Source organism: Martes martes (genome assembly GCF_963455335.1).
Source record: "Martes martes genome assembly, chromosome: 3".
Classification (NCBI taxonomy): Eukaryota; Metazoa; Chordata; class Mammalia; order Carnivora; family Mustelidae; genus Martes; species Martes martes.
This window is the reverse complement of record NC_137890.1, coordinates 175,907,429-175,927,906: the sequence shown is the minus strand read 5'-3', so window position 1 is coordinate 175,927,906 and position 20,478 is coordinate 175,907,429. Positions and strand designations below refer to the sequence as shown.

The 20,478-nt window shown below is 36.9% G+C and overlaps 1 protein-coding gene across 2 annotated transcripts in view; it reads left to right on the top strand.

The window, feature by feature from the left end:
- Nucleotides 1–20,478, top strand: part of MAP2 (microtubule associated protein 2) — a 217,612-nt gene that overhangs the window by 143,813 nt on the left and 53,321 nt on the right. The gene's annotated exons all lie outside the window — the stretch shown is intronic.

Genomic DNA, 20,478 nt, shown 5'->3' with positions numbered 1-20,478 from the left:
AGCATTTGCGAGTCTATGCCGTGCTCGATGGGCACATATGGCCTGGTAGTAAGAAACTGTGGATACAACTGAAATAAAAATGTTATTTTTGCCTTTCACGGTCACCATGAGGACTAAATGAGATGGTAAAGTGTACAAAGTCAACAGATCAGAGAATAGCATCTGTTAATTACCGTTATTGTTATTGCTGGTGGTGGTCCTGTCAATATGGACAACGGGGCACTCTTGATCAAGGCATCTCTTTATACTGCTGAGTGCAATATAGCTTGAACAAGGTGGGACTTGGGTGTCAGGAGAACTAAGTAGGAAGGTTTTGAAGAAATTGAGGCATGAGGGGGTGAGGACATCTGGAGCAAAATGACTGTGGGGAAAACAAGATAAAGCGACAGGCCAAGATTTTTCTCATCCTCCTATCCAGCAACACCCGATGTTGCACTTCAAATGCTCAATTAATGTATGTTGAATGAGTGCATGAATGAGTGCATGAATGAATGCCAAAGAAAAAAAGAAAATCCTTTTCAAAGTAATGGTGACACTACTGAAAAGTCTTATCTTACCAGCTGAATCTTACAGATAATGACAGCAGCTTGTAATACACTAAAGAAAAAAGTCGCTCTGTGTGCTCGGTCAAGCGGTGAAGAGCCAGCATCACTCCCTATTTCTTTTCAGTAGTCTTAATTATTTAAGAACATCAGAAAAATCGCTTTGCCGGGTCAGTGTGTCTTCACCTGCTTCTTTGAGAAAATAGTATAAATTAAAAAGAGGCTAACAGATGTTTCTTTTAATTTATGAGTTCAGGATCATTCAGAGTTAATTTTGAACTCAATTCATCATATTTCACTTGAATCTTATCTTATTCTTGAGACTCTAACTCTGGAAGTTCTGTATGTATGTTCATAGTGACAAAAGTTGTAAACAGCCAACTGTGGGTAACCAGAGTAAGATGTACAATCCAAACTAGGGTATGATTTTACATTAACCTCCCTCCAGATATAACAAGACATGTAGTAAGTCCATATAATGTGGAAAGCTGTGGGGAAGAAAAATGTACAATATTGTCTCATACCTACAGAGGATGTGCCAGTGATAAGTTAATGTACAATTAGATTTCTCCCCAAACTTTAGCTTAAAATAATAGTACATTTTATTATTGATGGTTTGTACATAACAAAAATCATTCCCAGTAAGAAGTGTTCTTAAATCTGAAATACAGTCTTTAAAAATCCTATCCTTTGATGGTAGGGTTCGTTAACATGAACTGACACTGTCTTTTGAGGTCATTAAAGAGGACCAGAGGAGCAATACATGAGCCTCCTCTTTGACCATTCACATGTAATCTGCCAGTATTTTGCATTTTTCCCTTAGAAAAGATACTTCTCGGGGCCCTGTTAACATGGCACACTTTCCAGTAACATCAGGTCTTCAGCTACATGCTGTGGTATCCAGGCCACTACTGGTTGAATCCAAAGATCTTCCTTCTCTCCTACTTTGCTATAGTCCTCTCTTCATTGTTAGAAACAAACTTATCCACAAGATTGTTTATTTTTACTCATCTCTAAAAGAAAAAATCACATAATAAATGCAACGCAATTACTGTATCTCCCTCCCCTCTTCCTTCATTAGGCGGACTTACTTCAACCAAAGATCAGACCCCGTCCTCTCTCATCTACACTTTTCGATGTGCACCTTCATTTCTGAGCCATAGTAATTTTTAATTTTTGCAAATGCAAGCCCATAGGCAGCTTATCTTTGATCCTATATGCTGAGACTGAGGGAAAGGGAGAGAAGGGAATTCTATAAGGCGATAATATTTTAAATTCTACTTCTTTATGGATTCCTCTTCTAGATTTCCTCTCTTTCCTCACAATTTAAAGCTAATCCATAGAAAAGTAGATAGAATTATTTGCCCACCCATTGTAGCGTAACTTTTGCTACTTCAAGATGTATTCACTAAGGTAACCTTTTTAGAAGCCATGCCACAAAAGCCCCCAGAAAGAAACGGGAAGCCATTAAGAATCTAGTCACTTCGGAAATCGATAATTATGAGACTAAAAACATCATTTTTTAAATTTATTTTTTTTACAGAAGTGGAGCTGACACACAACGCTACTTTAGTTTCAGGTGTACAACATAGTGATTCAAGTTCTCTGTACGTTGTTATGCTCTGCTCCCCACAAGTGCAGCTCCCATCTGTCACCGTGCAATGCCATTACAGTGCCACTGACAGTGTTCCCTAGACTATACCTTTTATTCCCATGACTTACTAATTCCATAACTAGAAGCCTAAACATCCCCCTCCCCTTCACCCATTTTGCCCCTTCCCCCTACCCCATTCCCCCTGATTAGATCAGTTCTCTATATTTATGAGTCTCTTTCTCCTTTTTGTTTGTTTTAAAACCGTCATTCTTAAATTGTCTTCCAAAGTGTGAATCATAATAGGCTTGTAATAAACCTTTCCTCTCTTCTCCACTTTATCATTATGGAAAAAGAGCAAGAGGACCACATTTGGTACCCCCAAGAGTTCCAAGTCTGAGTGAAAATTGGGAACCCAATCTTTGAGTTTCTTATCTGAGGGTGGGGCCCAAACTCATTAGATTCTTATCAAAATAACTAGAAGAAGGCATCTGGGTGGCTCAGTCAGTTAAGTGGCTGCCGTTGGCTCAGGTCACAGTCCCAGGGTCCTGGGATCCAGCCCAGTGTCCAGCCCTGTGTTGGGCTCCCTCCTCTGCTTCTCTCTCTCCCTCTGCTGCTCCCACTGCTTGTGTGCCTTCTCTCTCTCTCTCTCTTTCTCTCACTGTCAAATAAGTAAAAAAAAAAATCTAAAAAAAAAAAAAAAAAGATAAGTGGAGGAAACCAGTAAGACCACCTTTCACAGGTGTAGTCACCCATCCGAGATCACATGACTACAGCCAGACTGCAGGTCCCCTGCTGCATAGACCAGTGCGCTGTCCACTACCCTACTGCTGCCAGACCCAGAACACGCCAGCCAGCTGTCACAGCTCTCAATGACAGCCCCCTTCTATTGTAGAACACCTCATCCATGGACCTTTAAACACAACAGAAAACCATAACTTTAGTCTTGGTTTTCCATATGAGTGGAGCAGGAAAGAAGGTGGTTCTTGGAAGTGTGTAGATGCCACAAACCCCGAAGTACTGAAAATCATGCTTCCGTGATTTTGACTATCCTGGGGTACAATGCTTTCAACACGAGTAGAAAACACCAGAGTATAAAGTGCCTTTGTGGTCAGCAAAAGCCGGTATCAACTATCTCTTGGAGTAAATTTAAAGATTAAAGAACATTTCCTCAGTTCCCACCCCCGGTTCCCCAAGGCTGCTTTGTTTTCCCAGCATTCCGGGAATCCTCTTCTGGTCTGCTCCCTCCTGAAGCAGTGAGATCCGGAAAAGCTCTTCCACACTCTCGCTTTTCCAGAGCTTACCAATGGAGCTGTGCCTTTAGAAGCCTTGACTTGCCCTTTAACATCCCCATAACTCAGGCAGCCAAGTGATAAGTGTATCCTTGCTGGAGTTGTAAGTTTCAGCTTAAAAATATGTGACGGCGGGAAAGTTTGTCATCATTTGTGTGCAGAAAGCTGAATATACCTTTAAGCTTCTCTCTATTTCCCTTTCCAGTCTTGGAAAATTTGAACCTGCCTTTTCTCACCTCTCTCATCCTTCTCGCTTCCATTCCCAGATTTGAGATTTACTAGGAGCAGTCATCCTTCCTTTTAAAATATGGCATATTGTATATGATATTATATTAATGTACGCAATGCCAAAAAAAATGCAGAACCATTTCTCCTGGGAAACGACTAAAGCCATCTGCACCACCCTGCAAGGCAAACACAGCGACCTAACAATAAAAGAGGTTGCAGATTTTCCTTTCCTTGTTGCCATGGCAACCACTCATCTCTCCCGCTGCCATTTCCCTGAGCTCTGCGGAGAGAGGAGCGTGCAGAGCAGAGTTATTTAGCATTCGAGGGTGGATCTGCAGAAAAGCACACGGCCTCACCGCGATGCCTCTGGGCCTGGCGGCGCCAATGGATGAGTACAGAAAAGGGGGATCTTGTCAGCGTCTTCCTTGAACGGTTAGGCGTCTGGGGCTAGAAAGAGTAAGAAGGACAAGGATTGATAAAAAGGGCAATTCCGTCGGGTTTGTGTTTGTCATGTTTGCTTTGTCCTGTGTGGTCTCTATACCATTTGAAGCAGATTTGGGGTATGAGCTTCAATTATAGTATGTGGCTTCTCTTGTTGGTAAAGGAGATGGGTCTGTACCTAACTGAGCAGTAACTTATATGGGCATTAGAGTAAAGAACTGCATTTCTTCCTCTTGGTAAGGTAGGAGCTTCTATTGCTTATATTGCTAGTTATATTGCTAGTTAGAGCTTAAAGTGTTTTTACAAAGTGGAGGGAGACAGGCACCAGATAATGTTGTTTACTTAAATGTGCAGTTATATATAAGGTAGCTCTTCCTATAAAAATCCACTTCACATCTATCTTTGCTCTACAGCACAAGTCTTAAAGTAGGATGAGATCTGTCTTAAGCCAATAATTCTGAATCAAAATATAAGGAAAACTTGGTTCCTCTAGACTTCTTTTAATTAAACCCAATGACTCAACAAATTAAAACATGTTTTTGTTCCTTGGAATTTTAATTGCCTACAAACACTTCCAGTTGTGAAGAGCAAGGCTGTATCTAACACAATGTAATATGATATTTAAAAATTAAGGTTAATTTGCATACACAGTTACTCCCATGTATATTCTTCCAGAAAATTCCTCCCATGCTCTTGCTGGAAATCAGTCTCGTTTCCTTACCGTTTTGTTTTACACTAAATGTCAGAACCACAATCATAAGCACTAAAAAAAAAAAAGGTGTTTTATCATTCTCTTTGGGCCACTGATACTTTGAAAAATATTTTATTGAGTTTGAATCTTGGTGCAACAGATTTGAGCAAGAACAATTCAGATCTACTGGTAAAATTCTGTCTGGCTTGTTTTTAAATGTAAATATAATTTAATTATCATTGTATTTTCTTACTTGACCCTCCCTCCTGATCCTGTATTTTACAAGACTTTATCAAATTTTCTCCTCTCTAATTTGCTGTCACATTCTGTCACTTTTTTTTTCTTTTAAGGTATTCCCATTTTTTGAGGTTTTAAAATCTCCACTTGGGGAAATGTTTCATAAAACCTTTTTTATTTGCAGTGAGCAGATTTCAAAAATAATCAGTCATGAAAGCATGTCTTCCTGGATTCATTTTTGGAAAACCTAAGCCTTTGTTTTGATGAGGATAATGTATTCCCTTTATCTGTCTCTTGTTATATTTCTAAGTATTCTCTCCTCACAAAAGAAAAGGAAAAAAAAAAGAGAGAACTTTATTTATTTTTTTTTAAGATTTTATTTATTTATTGACAGAGAAGGACACAGCGAGAGAGGGAACACAAGCAGGGGGAACGGGAGAGGGAGAAGCAGGCTTCCTGCCAAGTAGGGAGCCCAATGTGGGGCTTGATCCCAGGACCCTGGGATCATGACCTGAGCCAAAGGCAAACGTTTAACAACTAAGCCACCCAGGTACCCCAGAGAACAACTTTAACAGTAATTTGCAACAAATAAATTGCTCTCATATCTTGAGAATATATTAATCACTGATCAATAATGTATTTTTTGAAAGGAATAACATATATATACACATTGATTCTATTGCTTGTATGTACCTGAGAAAAATATCTGCCACGGTATACCAAATACCACCTCAAGGGCTGACTCTGGTTTTGTTGTTACTGCTGCTAAGAGGTTAGGAGACTGAGGAGTAGCTCACAGTCATCACTCCTCTCTCTTTCCTCCCCAAGCTACTGGGATGAACCGACTCTCTCTGCTTCAGTTTTCCTCTTGCCCTCATTCCCTCACACTTCACTGCTCCTTAACACATTACATAAAGCACGTGCTTTGCCTGTCAGGGGAGTCTGGAAATTCATCTCTGGAGCAGATGAACAGAACAACTGGTGCCGCCTTGCAGATCTGGCCGTGAAAGCATGATCTGACTTGGCATCATGAGACCTGAGGGGAAAAGGACACTGAGCTGCTTGCTGCCTGCTCACGGAGTGGCTCATCTCCCAGCATGAGTCATCGTTCAACAACACACATAGGAAATACAATTCAAAACCCAAACTGTTGAACAAAGGAGGAACGTATATGTCCCAGGCTCTCGTTGCAACCTTTAACAGATATGCAAATGTTAAGTGGTTATTAGAACACGGAAATGGGAATACAATGTCTGTTTTTACAACTTATTTCAGTAACCCTCAAAACTTAAGATAACAGTAGGCAAATGAGTAATGACAGAGGAATCAAGATTCAGAGGAAAATCATCTTTAATAGTGATGATTCAGCTTTAACAGCCTATAGATTGGACTCCAGATTTTCAGTCCAAATTTTCTATTTGGAAAGACAGATTGATACAGTGCTGGGTTATGAGCACCTCTAGCTTGTCCGTAAAGGACTCCAGCATGAATGGTAAACCCTTCCGAGTGAACTAACAATCTTCCCTTTGGCAAAACAGGTTACATTTGCCCAGCGAATCTGTGGTTTCATTCATGTGCTGCACTGAAACAGGGATGGGAAAACATTTTGAAAGGGTGCATACCCCACAGGAAAGGTTCTTGGAGTACACAGTCAAAGATCCAGACCTGACACTGATCTTATCCTCTCCAGGGAATGTCCTCCTCTCCTGAACACTCCCGTGTGGCGTATTCATATCTTGTTAATACCACTAATCATATGGGCCATTCTAATGAGCTTACCTGTTACTCGTTTCTATCTGCAGCACTAGGTTATAAGTGTTTTGGGGCAGAAGCTGTGCATCGTTTGTCTTCATGTTCCTTTTGGTGTATAATGCCGTGATTGTTTCTATAGTAAGTGCTAATGCATTTTTTGGAATGGATATAAAGAAGAGAAAGAGTTCACGTCCATCTTGGGTTTTGAGGTTGGAAATCTCGGGAGCAAAATGGGGCTACACAAATTATACCACAGCACGAGCAATGCCCTTGTGGGAATGATGGTGTTGGGGGGAATAATGGACATAAAGAAGCAAAAGAAGCACCTGAGAGAGAGAAGGCTAGAAAAAGTGAGGACTGTAGAACCAGTGGCTTGAACAGAGAGGACTTCAGTAGCAACTCTGAAATACTGTAGTGAAAAGAGGGTCAAGAAAGGATATAGCAGAAGATCACATGGTCTGAAAACAGGGTTGAAGGTTTGGAGTAAAGAAAATATACCTCTGACTTAAGATAGCAGTATAACCTCTGATGAGAGATATTTTCCTGATGATGAAAATGAATGAACTGGAAAGAATATGGAAACAGAGTAAATGACCTTTCTATGAGAGATCTGTAATCTAAGAGCTAAGAAACACATGGATAGTGAATAACTTCTTATGCTCATTCCTGCAAAATTGAGCCCAGTGTTACAGTTGGCTGCAGTTGAAATGGCACTAAAATATCCTGCAAACAGAACTTTAAAATTCATGTCCACGTTGATCCTCTGGGCGTAAGGTAAGGACTGCCTCACTGTTTAAGTCAGGAACTCACATTAAATTTCAGTTCTGACAAATGGACCATCTGAATCTTAAAGCAAATGGATGTTCTAAGGCATAGTTTTGTTTTATGTTGTTTTTGTTTTTTTAAGGATTTTATTTATTTATTTGAGAGAGTGAAAGCACGAGAGTGGGGGTGTCAGAGGGAGAAGCAGACTCCCCGCCGAGCAGGGAGCCCCATGTGGGACTCAATGTGGGACTCTATCTGGAAACTCCAGGATCATGACCCAAGCCAAAGGCAGTTGCTTAACCAACTGAGCCACCCAGGTTCCTCATAAGTCATAGGTTTAATTATCCTTCTTCTTTAAAGAAATATACCAGTATTGTCCTGGAGATATGTATGCTGTTTTTGAAGATCAACCTACATAAAATATCACCAATGCTCTTTTTTTCTCTACTTCATCTTAGAGTCTATAAAATGATTTGCGAATGATAAGTTCTTAGATAACAAACAGCATTTCTCTACTGAATAATAGGGATATTTACTTGTTAACTTCTCTAGTGTCATTATTTTTTTTTTTAATGAGAAAAGCAGGGGCGCCTGGGTGGCTCAGTGGGTTAAAGCCTCTGCCTTCGGCTCAGGTCATGATCCCAGGGTCCTAGGATCGAGCCCCGCATCGGGCTCTCTGCTCAGCAGGGAGCCTGCTTCCTCCTCTCTCTCTCTGCCTGCCTCTGCCTACTTGTGATCTCTGTCTGTCAAATAAATAAATAAAATCTTTTTAAAAGAATGAGAAAAGCGTTTTGTAACCCATTTTTTTTCTTTTTGATAGATTAAAATGAAAGATGCTCCCATATACATGTTCTGATTCTAATCATGAAGTATTTCAGTATTTAAAGGATTTTTTTCTTCTCTGTAAGGAAAAAATCATCATCATCATTTACTATTACTTTTATAAGCAATTTTTAAAATGAAATTTTTAGATACTTTTTCTTCTTGCTACATTTTGCATACTACTATCCTTTATCTTCAAGCCCATATACATTTTCTTTTCCATGAAAAACTGTCTACTGGTTGTTTTTTTTTTTTTTTTCCTCATCAGCTTAAAAAAAAATAGAGATTTATGACTAAAACATTGCAAAGACTGGAATAAACCTGTTCTTCTCAGAGCTGTATCAGTACAAAAATGCTAATATAGGGAAAATTGCTTTTTCTCCCCCCCAAATCCACTAACTTGACCTAGGTGCCAAAGCATGTAAGATACTACTCCAGGTCGGTTCCCACCCAATTCTTACAAGTCTCAATTTCACTCAGAAAGGAAACAAAGAACTGAGATTGAAGCAAGTGCAGATGCTACTTTCAAAAGTCACATTTTTAGGAGGGGAAGTTCATTCATTCATGGTAACAATGATCCCTGTCCTCATAAAATATCTGCCTGAAATGCCCTGTGGACCACATTGAACTTGCACATATGATCTAAATGCAACATTGAAAATACTGCTCAAGAACTTGGATGTTTTGTGATACAGATTCCTTTATAGTTGGATTTCATTGTTTAAGGAAGGGTGAATTACTTACCCTTACCCTCCCTGATAATTTAATATCTTAAGACTGGAATCACCAGATAAGGCTGATTTTTTTTTTTTTTAATGGGAAAGAGTATAAACTTCCCAGATTATGCTTAATTTTTAAAGTAGATTTTTTTAGGTGTCGAGCATTTCTTCAATTCTAATTAAAAATGCTTGAGTCTCCTGTGTCCCCAAATAATAGTGAATTTCCACTCTCCCTTATGTTCTCTGATGCAATTGAATATGACAAAAGCTATATAAATACAAAATGCTTTTCTTCACCAGGTCTGGAGAGAAATGGAAATTACCAAGTGTGCTTTTTAGAAAATATTTTAGAAAATCTAGTTGATTAAAACATTGATGTGGTTCTTTTATTTTGTTCTATAAAAGTTTTAAGTATGATGCTTTGCTTAATGTGATTGCATTGAAACCATACTTCTCTTCCTATAGATTTTGCACTTTCTTGTTACTATTAGACCAAATTATTCACACCTCAGTGTTTCATGTTGCATTTCAGAATTATCCAAGAAAAAAGAGAGCAGAAATTACAAAGTTCCCTGATTTCATGAGAGTTTTTCCTTTTACAGCAAACTTTTCTTCAACAAAATAAACCCCAATACAAGCTCAAATAAAACATTTTGAAGGGTAGAGGATCTAAAAGTTGGAATGAAGGGATTGATAAACTTTCAAGGGAAATAAAAATGAACCAGAAATATTCTTAAGCATATTCTTAGAACGAGGAGTTGGGCAACCTCTTTGTGATCAGAGTTACCACATATGAAATAATGAAATTGTAACTGCATTTTGAAAAATAAAAAGCTACAAGGCCTGATTTAGACAATTTTCTTATATGCCAGTAAGAGAATAATATACCTTTTGATGTGTCTATAGTAAACTGGATTTTCATTGCTATATTTTACTAAAATGAAATGAAGATTATAAAATCTGATTTACCATATCATGAAGAAACCCCACATATCCCTTACATAGGATTGTGTTTTTCATGTTAAATGCTATGTGTTTTCAAACATAGTATAGCTTGTAGTTGTAGTGGCATCTGCCCACCTGGGACCTGCCATGAGCAAAATTATCAAGTAAATAAACCTTGCTTTGAGCACCTTTTCTTTTGCTTCCTGAATCCTATTTCACTTTTCTTCAGGTTATCAGTAGTCACCTGAAGCTACCTCCTATGGTCAGGATCCCACACTCCACCCCACTGCAAAACGCACTTGCCTTGCCTGGTGTCACACTACATTTAGATGGCATCCTGTTCTTACATTTTTCTCAACTCTGCCACTCCATCAAAATCGATCTTTCTCTTTCTGCTGGGCTCACACAATAGAACAACCAGAGCTATTACCATAATCAATTAGAGTTTTATGCTTTCTAGATGCCATTTACATTCCGATATAAAGCTTCAGTGTCTTCAGAGTGAATACTTTGGCTGTTTTAAGTATGCTGTATATGACACCAAGGATTTGCAGATATTTCTAGAATATTGGTAACAGTGAGATGAATATACAGAGAAGAGATACAAATTGACATAGTAAACAACATTGAAGCAAAATCATCAATGTGTAATTTTATTTCAACAGACCTCTAAAGGGTATTTTCTAAAGTAGAATTTGTATTTTATTTGCAAATTTCTGATGATAACTTTGAAGTTACTATTACTTCTTTTTTATTTTCTATAATGAATCTTTTGTATCTATGGATCAAGAGAAATTAATTTAATAATATTTTACATGGGATGCATTTATCAATCCAGAATACAAAACAAGTCATCTTTATTCTAGAATAATTTTTGTCATGAGGAAACTAAAAGTTCTCTTAAAGTCTTTGCTTTTTTCCTGTCAAAATATGACCAATTACAAATATAACATTGGACTTGACATTTAATTGTCTGATAAAACATGATCTTGCAAAGTCTCTTCATCTTGCTACTCAGAGGTCCTACAAGAAAGTCTTTAACTATTATCAGTTTTACTTGTTTGAAATTTTTCAGAGAATGTGCCTCTCTCTTGTGTTATGGCTGAGCTCTTAATTAACAAAAATTATTAATGAATAATAGAGGGAGAGCTCAAAACTATCTTGCTCCTTGTTTTTTATTTTATTTTCACTATGGTGTTTTAGTTTTCAGAATTTCACAATGTAATTAATTCTATCATATCTTTTCATATCATCATATCATATCTTTATTAGAATATGGTTCTCTGGTTTTATGTATTATATTATATCATGTCATATATATCATGTATATATAGGTACAATTTGAAAATGATAAAGATTTACCATCTACACTTATTAGTGACTTAAGAGTATGCCAAGTGGTTTTAGAGCTGGTGTAAAGAGAATATTTGTGGATGATATTTTATATAGCTACAATGATAAAAATAAAATGGGCAGTTATAGAAGATGGAGAATCACTTACTTAAACCATTTATAGTTCATGAGAGACTTGTTAGGAAGAAAGCACATAAGGTTGATATTGTATGCTGCTATTTGCACATTCATTCTTAGAAACATGGTAGGACTGGAGGTTGAAGAAAACTATAATTACATAAAAGTCATGTTGGTCTCTCTATGTGTTGGGAACAAAGTGGTTTTCCCATCATCTAGTTCCTAAATTCCATATGCTTCTAGGTCCCAAGGCCTCCAAAGATTTTATATAAGTTATACTATGATGGGGATGAGAAGGACAGAGTGAACAAAAGGTGACTTTTACCACATCATTGTAACAAACAGTTTCTCTTAAAAGAAGGAACTAGCTTTATAGAGGTAACTAGTAAAAACTATTCCTGGTACATAGAGAACTATATTTTGAAAGTTTACTTTAATGACATTTTTTGGATCCCAGAAAATTTTTCCATTTTTCCATCATATCCTCCAGCTCAGGCATTCCTAGGTTTTGAAATTACAGAAACATTAATTCGCCCAAATCCTAGCCTTGCTTCAGGTGATCAAAGTCTTTGAGGTTCTCAAATACAGGTGAAACTTGGAGAGACTTTCCTGGCATGAAAGGTGGCACATGCATAAACACACATACACACACTGTACTGCATTTCTACACACACCTTTGTATTTTGTTTATCCCACAGTTACTCTGTGCGTTTATTTAAGTTCTCTAGTTTTATTGCTATTTCATCTTTCTGTTAATGTTATTAATAATGTCTCGTGCCACATTCTTTTGACAATATGATGTGTTCAAGACTTAATGCAAAAGATGATTCAATTCTCACAGGTTCACAAGGAGTAGTACAATAGCAATGACTTTGACAAGATGCCCAACTTAGCATTGAAAAGTTCTAAAAACATAATTACCCCAGTGCCTTATTGATTATATTCACTGTATGTATATTAAAGCAATCTGAAAATTTGAAAGGGGAATATTCTGCCAGAAATTTCTCTTTCTCAAATTAATTTAAAATCAATGGAATATTATAATCTAGCTTAATTAATAAATGCTTAATACATGGGCTAAAAATGGCAATATAAATAAGGGTACATTAACACATTGGAAATCCCCAATACCACCAACAGCAAAAACTTTTAACTAGAATAGTTAAGTATAAAGCTAAACTTTATTTGCTTACTGTATTTCTTCTGCTTAAATGTGTTTTTTCCTATTTCCAAGTGAACCCTTAAAATCAGGAGCAAAATTTTCTAGTAGGTAATATTTCTGATCTGTGCTTTTCTTTTCTAATTGCTTTGACTCCATAATACAGTATGCTTAACCTGTGGCATCCTTCCACTGATAACCATCTTAATTAAACCCTTGACTGAATTTAAATGCTGGGCAGATTCCCTTCAGGTTTTAAAAACTTTATTTGAGTAGGTTAGATTATCAATCTAAACAAATTGTGGATTAGAGCCCATCAGTTGCAATGGGGGAAAAAAGAGGCAGAGGAAAAATTGTCCTACAATCATAACTGCTCCCAATCAGAGCCTAGCCAGGTTAAGTGCATTTTAGAACAGGGCCTTCTGAGTAACTGTGGTTGGGTGAGCCAAAATCGGTGGCCATTTTTCACAGAAAAATCTTTGAAAACAGAAGCAAAATTTCTCCTTTAATGAGATAACCCCATTTCAAGCACAATTTACATGTAGGAATACCCTGTCTTATCTTTATATTCTTCATCCTGGCTAAGAATAGTTCCATTGTCTATAAGGGGTACACAATAAATTTTCTTAAATTTAAGCATCCATCGGAACTGAATTTGTGCAGTCGTGAGTCCTTATCTCAAAATGTGTTTATCCCCATAAACTAATTTTACTCAAGTGCATTTATTCCCATAAACTAAATTTACCCTTGTTTTAATCAGTAACTCTTTAGAAGAAATCTTTGGAACAAAAAGCTGGTAGGGCAAAGATCTACAGCTGCAACACTGGCAAGGGTGACCTTTGAGATCAAATCAGAGTCTAAGGAAGGAGATGCCAATGTTGGCCTCTTTAATTAATGCTAAGGTGTCAAGGAAATAAACAAACAGAAAAACCAACAATCTGCTCTTTTAATTTCCTTCTTCGCCGGTTGATTACAGGAAATAGTTTCGGAGGAACCATTTGCTCTCCAAATTAAGCAAGAAACTTTTCATCTTTCCCTGTTTTTATGAATTTATCAAGGGTATTTGTTTAGCAGAGTGCCTCCAACTACACAGTGCTTTCCTTGTTGACTTGCTTCCATCAGCAGCAGCAATTAGCACCAGTTTCCTAGGCAACCATTCTGTACCCTACTGAGAAAAACCTTTTCTTGACAGGAGCATTCTGTCTAAAATTGTTTTGTTTTCCTTCTTTCAAAGTCTACCGTAGGCTTACTTGTCATTTCTTTTAACACAGCGTTATTATGTCCATTATTCTTAAAAGCAGAAACATTTACTGGCTTTTATATTCCATATGGTTGAATTTATTGTCGGTGTCTCTTACTTCTCTCTTAACAACCTGAAAGAAATCAACAAAAATATGTTCTCAAGCATATGCCAACTTGTTTTGGATTTTTTTGTTCACCGCCTAATTGGTGAGCCTTTGCATGTTCAAGTAATCACAGCTGGTCCTGACGAAAACTCAAAGGGTATACACATTCAAAATCAAACTTCTGTGTCTACCAACAAAGTCATGTGTTGCTCCGAAGTGAGTTGAAATTTCCAGGGCCACTGAGAAAGCTTTAACTCCATTGTTTTTATTATAAATCAACCAGGCAATATCAATAGATTCATATAACAAAATAACTAAACTAGAAATATGTGCTAAGGCCTGAGACTGTGTTAAGAAATTCGACATGACAAAATACCAGAAGAGCATAGCAATGGTACAGCATGAATCCGCACGTGGAATAAACCGGAAGGTGACAACCCCTATAAATGCTGAACGGTATGGCACAAGGGTAAAATAAAATTTAATTCATCATTTTAGCTTAAATAGGAAAGGGCAGGAGCCTTATGTATTGTCTATGAGGTCATGGTTCAGCATTCAGGCAGGGAAATACTCATTGGTAAAAATGACAGAATTACCTCAGTGAATGACAGACGGTTTCAAGTCTTTAAATTTTGTTGATCAAATGATGGTTATAGACTTAGATGACTAAGACTTAGAAGACATCAAGAGTGATTAAAACAGTGATACAGGATGAATTAATTAATTAATTTATTTATTTATTTATTTATATATTTTGGTGGGGGGCAGAGGGAGAGAGAGAATCCCAAGCAGGCTCCACACCCAACACAGACCCCGACATGGGGCTCCATTCCACGATCCCAAGATCATTGCCTGAGCCCAAATCAAGAGTCGGGCACTTAATTGACTGAGCCCACCCATACACCCTGGTGATACAGAAGTTAAATAAGCAATTTGATATATATTATTTCATTTAATTGCCACAACATACCAAAGGATGAACTTGAGTTTTATTCCCACTTTATGGATGAGAAAATCTGAAGGTTAGAGAGATTGTCACTTACTTACAGCTAGTAAGAAGTAAAGGCAGAATTTGATTTCAGGTTTTCTGACACAGGGATCTACTATGATAAAATATTTGTACTACACTAATGTAAGTCAAAGTGATGTCTACCTGAGACAGTAAGTGACCTTTTATCCATCATTTTGCCAGTTTTTCCATCTAGAATGTGTGTTGTTGTGTGCATTCAATATGTTGATGGGAAATAAAAGTGCCTGAGGTAGCAACTTGTCTAATAAATTCGTGTCATAATATGATGTTTATTCATCACTTAGGTAAAATATAAGTAGCTCAGCATGATATCTTTTCGGTATGATCAGGTAGATTTCTGTAGATGGGAGCATGTCCCAGTTTGTCTCATACCTATTTACCTCCTATATGTATTTCTACCAAATTACTTCCCCAATACCAAGAAAACAATGTTTCTTTCCAGAATTCACTTTATCTATCAAGGACCCCTTTGATACTATTTGCAGAATACTGACCCCATCTCCATTGCCCAGAATAAGTTTTCAAGACACACTTCACTTATACTTTTAGGTGTTTATCTAGTGATGATCTGTTACCACCTATATTTCTGTTACCTGGGTTGTATCTGAATCCCTTATTTTATGTCAGCTTATAGTCAACAATACTTTTTATTAGATGAATTTGTTTTAAATAACTTGCTTTTAATGTTTTCCTGCAAACTGATTTATAGGCAGTTTACTTACCATATTAGTTCCCATTGTCATTTGTTTTATTTAGACATGATATGACTTTAGAACCATCTCATGAGATATTTTTGTATTACTTAATAGAAACTGTCTCATTACGGTCATGACACTACTAAAAAATAACAGTACAAATACTGGTTCACATTGCAATGCAAAACTACTGTTAGTTAATTACATTGAGAATCTGACATTAACAGAAAGAGAATAAAATACATATTACAAACACTCCTTAACTAAGACAATTTTTTTAAAAATTATTTATTTATTTGACAGACAGAGATAACAAGTAGGCAGAGAGACAGGCAGAGTGGGGGGGAATCAAGCTCTCCGCTGAGCAGAGAGCCCGATGTGGGGCTCGATCCCAGACCCTGAGATCATGACTTGAGCTGAAGGCAGAGGCTTAACCCACTGAGCCACCCAGGTGCCCCCTAAGACAATTTTTAACATAAACTAAAAATGCCCACTACCAGAACACTTTAGGTGTTCAAAAGGAAGACAACTGAGACTTTCATAATTTCAGTTTACACTAAGAAGTGTAATGTTTCTAGCTGTGAAGATCCATGTTACCTTTCAGTTATGTATAATGAATAATTTCCTAGTAATAATCCCAGTGCAATATAGATTCATCTTTAATGTTCTGAACAACTAAATCCTATTCATAATTTTATACATATAATGTCTCAAAGAAAAAAAAAACAAAAAATAGAGTAGAAAAGGGAATAAGTCAAAAAATAAACAATGAAAAATTAAAATGTACATTAATCTCTTACCTCAAAAAGATTTTTTCATGTTGCTAATTGTCCTCAAGGGTTATCGTGCCTTCTGTCATACTGTCCAGAATATGGTCCTGAATTGGAACTTGCTAGCAGTTATCTAGAGCCGATCATAGCCTAGGACCTACAGAGCCAGGAAAATGAGTATGAAACCAGAAAACAAATAACAAGGAAAGTTTTTACTTCCCACTAGTTTTGTCCAAGAAAACAAAAAACAAAACACAAAACATTGTCCCTAGCATCAACATAGATGACTGTAAATTAACTCTATTATCTGATGTTCATAAGAGTAATAGCTTAGATGGGTTGGACCTTTAGTTACTCATAATTTTTTTTTTTAGAATTTTATTTATTTGGGAGAGAAAGAGAGAGACTTGGGGGAGGAACGAGGGAAAGGGACAAGCAGATTCTGTGCTGGGTATGGAGCCCAATGTGGGGCTGGACACAAGGCTCGATCTCAGGACCCTGAGATCCTGACCTGAGCTGAAACCAAGAGCCAGAAGCTTAACCAACCGAGCCACACAGGTGCCCCTAGTTGCTCTTTCTTTAAAGCAGAAATACTAAGGCAGAAGACCTAAAAGGATGCATCACTGGCGAAAGTAAAGACATCTTGGTGAAGAAATATTTGCAAGTCTTGAGTTTTTGATGTGCCGGTCCTGTTATATAATTACTCAATTGAGTCTGCACAGCAACCTGTGGGACGGGGTTATTATTATTTCCATTTCATGGAAAAGGCATTGAAACCCAATGAGTGTGAGCATGAAATAACTAGAATGTAGCAATGCTAGAGTTTGTACGCACATTTCTCTGAATTAAAGTCCATGTGACTTACTTTAATGTACAATATGAAAGATAGTGATCTCCTGTATAGAAAGAGGATGGATAGATAGATGGTTGGATGGATAGCATGTACGATGGATAATGGGTAGAATAAGGAATATATACATATATAGAGAGAGAGATAAGATATATAGAGATCTAGATCTCATACACATATCATAAGTCTTATATTTTCATTTTCCATAGATTTGATTTTTTTTTACTCTTTTTCTTCTGTGTTTGTTTGGCATGTTTATCATTAATCTTCTCTGAACTTTACCCAAACCCTGTGTGAATTTTCTCCTGTCCCAGCAGCCAAGGTGTAAAGGTAAAGCTTACCCCAGGAGATCTGCTGATTACGTTTCCATTGGGAAAACGCCATCTCTCCTTGGGGAAAGCTGGCACCTCTGCCTTGATAGCAGGCTTTGCTTAGAGGAAGATTTTTTTATTTTTATTTTTTTTATTTTTTTATAAACATATAATGTATTTTTATCCCCAGGGGTACAGGTCTGTGAATCACCAGGTTTACACACTTCACAGCACTCACCAATAACACATACCCTCCCCAATGTCCATAACCTCACTCCCCTCTCCCGACCCCCGGTCCCCAGCAACCCTGTTTGTTTTGTGAGATTAAGAGTCACTTATGGTTTGTCTCCCTCCCGATCCCATCTTGTTTCATTTATTCTTCTCCTATCCCCCAACCCACCATGTTGCATCTCCACTTCTAGAGGAAGATTTTAAAGTGGCTGGACCAGTTGAAACCCCGGAACAATCCTACGCTCATTTTTTTTCACACTGTGAGATTAATATTAAATAATTCAACATTGTCTGTTTGAAGTTTTAGCAATATTATTTCCTCCAAAAAATTGAAGATAATCTGTCATTAACGGGGGCTCCCACACACCCTGTTTGATTATTCTAAAATAGCATTTCTTAAAGTCTGTTAAATTCTCTTAAGGAAAAATAGTGAATATTCCCAAGACTGAGTTAAATTATTTTCTTACAAGTTTTGCCTAAACATATACAAAAGTAAAATTGCCTTCTTCATAAACTCTAATATATACATTGCATATAACCTAAAACCGTGATACTGTGAGTTAAATTGCATAGGATAAAACAAACTTTTAAGAATAAGTCATATCCTTATTACTTTGAAATCATAATTATTATTTATATTTTTTTGCAATATTAAAAAAGATTCTTCTTAGTTTAAACTAAATTGGGAATGCAAACTGTGTTGTGTGAAAAAAAGTTTTAGGAAAAGTACTTGGCATATAAATATCTGAAACAAATTAGCTGGAGAAATTAAAACTTTTTCGAAAATGATTTTAAGTAGCCTGTCAGTCCTTGCTCTTTGGATAATTAAAGTTTGAATGAGGTCTTCAACTTCATAAAATTATACTTCAAACATAATAGAAATATTAAATCACATTTAATTTAGTTTTACTATCTAAGGCATTTTACAAGATCCTAATTGAAAGTTGGTTTTCTAAGTATGATATTTATAATAAGAAATATCTGACTCTCTGGCCTAACACTATTAGTTCGCTATTTTCTCATCTGCAAAATGAGAGTAATAACAGTAAATCATTCATTGAAATAATGAGGACAAATAACAGAGTGTTAGGCACATGGTGAGTACCATAATATTTTTAAAATACTACTTCTATTGCTATGACTACTACTCACTCTAGATAAGGATGTTTACAATGTATCCCTTAAGACCATACATATTTTTTTAGAAAAGACTGTATATAGGTTATAGTGTCATGCAGCTATTAAAAAAATCAGAAGTTAGACATATAAAGGCAAATATACTCAATCAAGTAATCTAGCTTTTAAAATTCAGATAAATCCGATTCAAGTGGATTGCTCATCCCAAAAGCTGGTTCTTAAGCACTATTCTCTCTGTCATCCTGGGTGGGGTGAGAAAGGTTTCCCAAAGAGGCAGAATCTAAATGAACCAGGTAAAAACAGGATTCCACGACCCCCCCACCCCTGCCCAACTCCTGCCAACCTGCTTGTAAATGTGTAAATTCTGGTCATAAGGAAGTTCAATGAAGTATTCTCAAATCTTGGCTAAAATTATGAGAACAAGTCCCATTACCCCTTTCCTCCTTGTTTCTATAAGGGCTGTAAGTGGAATGATGTGCTAGTATGATAGATGTTTGTAAATAAAGATAATGAAAAGTTAAATTCTGGAGAATTTTTTTTTTCACGATTTTATTTATTTATTTGACAGACAGAGATCACAAGTAGGCAGAGAGGCAGGCAGAGAGAGAGGCGGAAGCAGGCTCCCCGCCAAGCAGAGAGCCTGATGTAGGGCTGGATCCCAGGGATCATGACCTAAGTGGAAGTCAGAGGCTTTAACCCACTGAGCCACCCAGGCGCCCCTGGAGAATTTATTTCTAATCTAGAATGTATTTTTAATCTCAAAAGTCTTTCTTTTTTTTCCTTTTTTTACAGACAGGGTGAAGGTAAGAGCAGAGGGAGAGACAGAATCTTAAATAGGTTCCATGCCCAGCAGGGAGATGGATGTGGGGCTCGATCTCACAACCCTGAGATCATGACACGAGCCAAAATCAAGAGTTGGACACTTAACCAACTGAGCCACCCAGGCACCCTTCAAAAAGTCTTCTTTCATTTTTTGTTGATGATATATGGAACATTATTTCTTGAATATTTTTTGACTTGGTTATATAAAATTAGCATTAGGATATGCTCTCGTAGGTGCCACTTTAGGCCAAAAATTAATTATCTGGCATTTCACAGACTGGTCATTTTAATGATGAACCTCCCCCTACTTTTTAATGAAATGATTACACTGACTAGGTAGGTATATATTATATGGCCTCAAAGATCTTTAAAACATCTGCTATCTAGAAAAGTAGTAGCTCTTTAAAAAGAGGCCGTCTGATATATCATTTCCATGTATTTTATTCAAATTTTCTCTTTCCAGGTCTTTCTTAATCACTCTTGTTCACATTGATCCTGGATAATGCTGTTTGATCACAAATTTGCATTTTGAGGCATCTTCTTTAGGTTTTAAATTATGGTATTTCTACAAATCGGCATAGAAACATATTGTAAGGAAACTTTCTAGAAAACTACAAAACATTTTATATTAA